Raw genomic sequence first — 5,412 nt, 5'->3', positions numbered from 1 at the left:
AAAGTTGGCGTGCTGCCTGCATTGCATTGCAATCAACGGGCGCAGGTTAATCGCTCATCTCGATCCCCGTCTGCCCTCTCAGTTGGACGTAAAAGATCCCATGGTACTGTCCTGGCCAATATCAATCCCTCAACCAACTTCTGTTAAACAGATTGTCTGGTCATTATCACATTGCTGTTTGTGGGAGCTTGCTGTGTGCAAATTGGCTGCTGCGTTTCCTACATTACAACAGTGACCACACTTCAAAAAGTACTTCACTGCCTGTAAAGCGCGTTGGGAAGTCCTGTAGTTGTGAAAGGCGCTACATAAATGCAAGTCTTTCTGGGGGTTATTTTGGCGAGAGGTTGAAAACAGGCACCAAATGGGTGCTGTGCTAATAAGACACGCCTGTTTGAAATTCCAGATTTAGCACACAATTTTCGTCCTAATTGCTGATTACCATAATTTTGACTTGCCTGGAGGTGTTAAACAGACACATGGGGGGTTGAATTCGATACCCCCGAAAACGGGCGCAGGGATCGAGATGAGCGATTAACCTGCACCCGTTGATTGCAATGCAGGCAGCACGCCAACTTCGTGCTGCCTGCTCATTTCCACGATTTCAGCGTGCAGCCAGCGCTAACCGCATTGTTCATTGGCTGCACGCATCAGCAAGCAGCCCAACATCATTGCTTGCTAGCACTAGTTAAAGCTAGTCTGTACTGCTTAAAGCTAGGCTGCACCTCTTAAAGGGGAGGTGCATTGTGGCTGGAGCAGGTGCTGGGAGTCGTTCAGGAAGTGAGTCTGACCCGAGAAACAGTGAAGAATGGCACAACATGGGAAAGAGCGGGCTCCTGGGATACAGTGAGGAATGGCACAACATGGGAAAGAGCGGGCTCCTGGGAAACAGTGAGGAATGGCACAACATGGGAAAGAGCGGGCTCCTGGGATACAGTGAGGAATGGCACAACATGGGAAAGAGCGGGCTCCTGGGATACAGTGAGGAATGGCACAACATGGGAGAGAGCGGGCTCCTGGGATACACTGAGGAATGGCACAACATGGGAAAGAGCGGGCTCCTGGGATACAGTGAGGAATGGCACAACATGGGAAAGAGCGGGCTCCTGGGATACAGTGAGGAATGGCACAACATGGGAAAGAGCGGGCTCCTGGGAAACAGTGAGGAATGGCACAACATGGGAAAGAGCGGGCTCCTGGGATACAGTGAGGAATGGCACAACATGGGAAAGAGCGGGCTCCTGGGATACAGTGAGGAATGGCACAACATGGGCGAGAGCGGGCTCCTGGGATACAGTGAGGAATGGCACAACATGGGAGAGAGCGGGCTCCTGGGATACAGTGAGGAATGGCCCAACATGGGAAAGAGCGGGCTCCTGGGATACAGTGAGGAATGGCACAACATGGGAAAGAGCGGGCTCCTGGGATACAGTGAGGAATGGCACAACATGGGAGAGAGCGGGCTCCTGGGATACAGTGAGGAATGGCACAACATGGGAGAGAGCGGGCTCCTGGGATACAATGAGGAATGGCACAACATGGGAAAGAGCGGGCTCCTGGGATACAGTGAGGAATGGCACAACATGGGAAAGAGCGGGCTCCTGGGATACAGTGAGGAATGGCACAACATGGGAAAGAGCGGGCTCCTGGGAAACAGTGAGGAATGGCACAACATGGGAGAGAGCGGGCTCCTGGGATACAGTGAGGAATGGCACAACATGGGAAAGAGCGGGCTCCTGGGAAACAGTGAGGAATGGCACAACATGGGAGAGAGCGGGCTCCTGGGATACAGTGAGGAATGGCACAACATGGGAAAGAGCGGGCTCCTGGGATACAGTGAGGAATGGCACAACATGGGAGAGAGCGGGCTCCTGGGATACAGTGAGGAATGGCACAACATGGGAAAGAGCGGGCTCCTGGGAAACACTGAGGAATGGCACAACATGGGAGAGAGCGGGCTCCTGGGATACAGTGAGGAATGGCACAACATGGGAAAGAGCGGGCTCCTGGGATACAGTGAGGAATGGCACAACATGGGAAAGAGCGGGCTCCTGGGATACAGTGAGGAATGGCACAACATGGGAGAGAGCGGGCTCCTGGGATACAGTGAGGAATGGCACAACATGGGAGAGAGCGGGCTCCTGGGATACAGTGAGGAATGGCACAACATGGGAAAGAGCGGGCTCCTGGGATACAGTGAGGAATGGCACAACATGGGAGAGAGCGGGCTCCTGGGAAACAGTGAGGAATGGCACAACATGGGAAAGAGCGGGCTCCTGGGATACAGTGAGGAATGGCACAACATGGGAGAGAGCGGGCTCCTGGGATACAGTGAGGAATGGCACAACATGGGAAAGAGCGGGCTCCTGGGAAACAGTGAGGAATGGCACAACATGGGAAAGAGCGGGCTCCTGGGATACAGTGAGGAATGGCACAACATGGGAAAGAGCGGGCTCCTGGGATACAGTGAGGAATGGCACAACATGGGAGAGAGCGGGCTCCTGGGATACAGTGAGGAATGGCACAACATGGGAGAGAGCGGGCTCCTGGGATACAGTGAGGAATGGCACAACATGGGAGAGAGCGGGCTCCTGGGATACAGTGAGGAATGGCACAACATGGGAGAGAGCGGGCTCCTGGGATACAGTGAGGAATGGCACAACATGGGAAAGAGCGGGCTCCTGGGATACAGTGAGGAATGGCACAACATGGGAGAGAGCGGGCTCCTGGGATACAGTGAGGAATGGCACAACATGGGAGAGAGCGGGCTCCTGGGATACAGTGAGGAATGGCACAACATGGGAAAGAGCGGGCTCCTGGGATACAGTGAGGAATGGCACAACATGGGAAAGAGCGGGCTCCTGGGATACAGTGAGGAATGGCACAACATGGGAAAGAGCGGGCTCCTGGGATACAGTGAGGAATGGCACAACATGGGAGAGAGCGGGCTCCTGGGATACAGTGAGGAATGGCACAACATGGGAGAGAGCGGGCTCCTGGGAAACAGTGAGGAATGGCACAACATGGGAGAGAGCGGGCTCCTGGGATACAGTGAGGAATGGCACAACATGGGAAAGAGCGGGCTCCTGGGAAACAGTGAGGAATGGCACAACATGGGAAAGAGCGGGCTCCTGGGATACAGTGAGGAATGGCACAACATGGGAGAGAGCGGGCTCCAACGTTTTCAGACACTGTACTGGAGGCCTTGTGGAGGAGGTGGAAAGGAGGAGAGATTTCCTGTATCCACAGGGGGCCAGGAGGCCCTCCAGACAAACGGTCAGAAGGCAGTGGGAGCAGATAGCCATGGCGGTCAATGCCAGGAGTCAAGCTCCGAGGACCTGGATGCAAGAAGTTCAATGACCACACATGAGGGGTAAAGGTCAGTGAATTCATCTTCAAATGGCAGATCCCACCAACTACACCACTATCCTCAGCCACTGCTCAATGCACCAGACCCCCTCCACTCACCGACCAGCAATCTCTATCAATCAGGACTCATACCTCACATCACTCTCACACACTTAGCACTGCTGCAATCCTCACACCCACATCTCACAGCTTGCACACACTGTCAGCTAATCAACCATGCCAGCCACACCTCCCAAACAGATTGCATGACACTCACTGACACACTTCACTCCCTGCAGGATAAGGTGGCACACAACCGGAGGCAGCAGGAGCTAACTGACAGGGACAGATGCATCTGCATGTCCTTATCCACAAGGAGGAGACGGTGCTCACCATCATTGGAGCGGCCATTGCTGAAGCCGTGGCCAGCGGCGGGGCTGAAACTATCGAGGATGACGATATCCTCATACCTAACCCTCCTTCTCACATCCCACTTCCCTCTCATCCCACAACCTCTTCTGATTTACGAGCTGCAGATGGTGTAAGCATGCATCTCTTGCTTTTCTCCCTTCCCCTCACCACAACCTCACCCTTGTGCCTTTCTCCTTTCAGATACCCAAGAACTGCAACCTGTCCAGGCAGTGGTGGAAAAGCAAGCAGACGGTGATGATGAAGATACACCGTCACTCGATTTCACACTCACAGCCAGCAGCTCAGATACTGGCACTGCACATCATTTAGAGGATAGCATAGAGGCGCGATCTGCATGTGGTGAGACATGGGGCACAGTGGCCAGCAGTCAGGGCAGGGGGTAAGGATAGCACAGGTGCCAGCTCGCTGGAGGGCGAGGTCACACACGAGTTCTGCTGCAGAGGACTCAGATGAGGGCTTCGAAGGGGCGGCCTACAGAAGAAGGCTGATGGGCATGCATAATGAAATGGTTAGTGCATTGGGAAGTCTGCCAGAAAGCCTACGTTCAATGTCAAGGAGCATGGAGGAGTCCGGCACCAACTTGGCACAGGGCTTTGTGCAGAGCTTCGAGCCCATCCTTTCCAGCATGGAAGTGGTGGGCAACTCCTTCAACACACTTGTGAACCCACCCATGATGCAGAGTCTGATGACCGATGTCTCAGCTTCCACTGCAGCACAAGCAGCAGTCACCAAACGTCTGAGTGCTGCAGTGGAAGCTCAGACTGCTGCCATCATGGCTCTGGATTCCAGGGTTCAAAGGGGCTTGCAGGGTGTCACAGCAGTCCTGTAATCTGCCCTCCAACAGATTACTAGGGTTGCTGAGGCGGTGCCCCAGGGGAGTGGCAGTGGCTCCATGGAGCACGAACCTGCTGCCCTCTCGCAGGATGACAGCATTCATCCTCCCACCATTGCCACTCCGCCAGTGCCCTGGCTGCTGCCTGTCAGCCACCAGTAAAGACTGCTGCCGCCCATGCCGAGATGGTGCAGTCTACAGCTGGGCCCTCAAGGCTCAGAGCTGCTCGAAGTTGACTTCCAAGACCATCTGCAGTCTCCTCCACTGAAAGTCAACAGCCTTCCACCAGCCATGCTGCAGCCACTGGGGTAGCACCGCGTAGGAGCACTAAGACAGGCAAAGGCACACTGAAGACAGGTAGTAAGGGAATGCACAAGGGTGAATAGTTTACATTTGTATGCAATATGGCATGGTTTAATTTATAAATTTGGTTTGGAATGTTTATTTTGCGTTGGTTTTTATTTTTGCATTGTAGCCAAGCGGACGCTGTGATGGTCAGTATCAGAGGGAAGGTAAGGAGTGGGACTGTTGGTGAATGGGGGATTGGGGTTGCTGGTATCACACTCGGATGAGTTCTTCATGGACAGTCTGGGCAGAAATGAGTATCGGCCCAACCTGCTCAACCTTTCCTCATAAGACAACCCCTTCATCTCAGAAATCAACCTCGTGAACCTTCTCTGAACTGCGAGTATATCCCTCCTTAAATAAGGAGACCAAAGCTGCACACAGTACTCTAGGTGTGATCTCACCAGCGCCCTGTACAGTTGTGGCAAGACTTCCCTACTTTTATACTCCATCCCCCT

At 53.9% G+C, this 5,412-nt stretch overlaps 1 pseudogene; it reads left to right on the top strand.

The window, feature by feature from the left end:
- Nucleotides 1-815: 815 nt before the first annotated feature.
- LOC147100452 (uncharacterized) lies at nucleotides 816-4,995 on the top strand (annotated as a pseudogene).
- Nucleotides 4,996-5,412: the final 417 nt, after the last annotated feature.

Source organism: Somniosus microcephalus, chromosome 26 (assembly GCF_052327205.1).
Source record: "Somniosus microcephalus isolate GS21.2 chromosome 26, FLI_Smic_1.0, whole genome shotgun sequence".
Taxonomy (NCBI): domain Eukaryota; kingdom Metazoa; phylum Chordata; class Chondrichthyes; order Squaliformes; family Somniosidae; genus Somniosus; species Somniosus microcephalus.
Note: the sequence above shows the minus strand (reverse complement) of the source record. Positions and strands in the feature narration are given on the sequence as shown.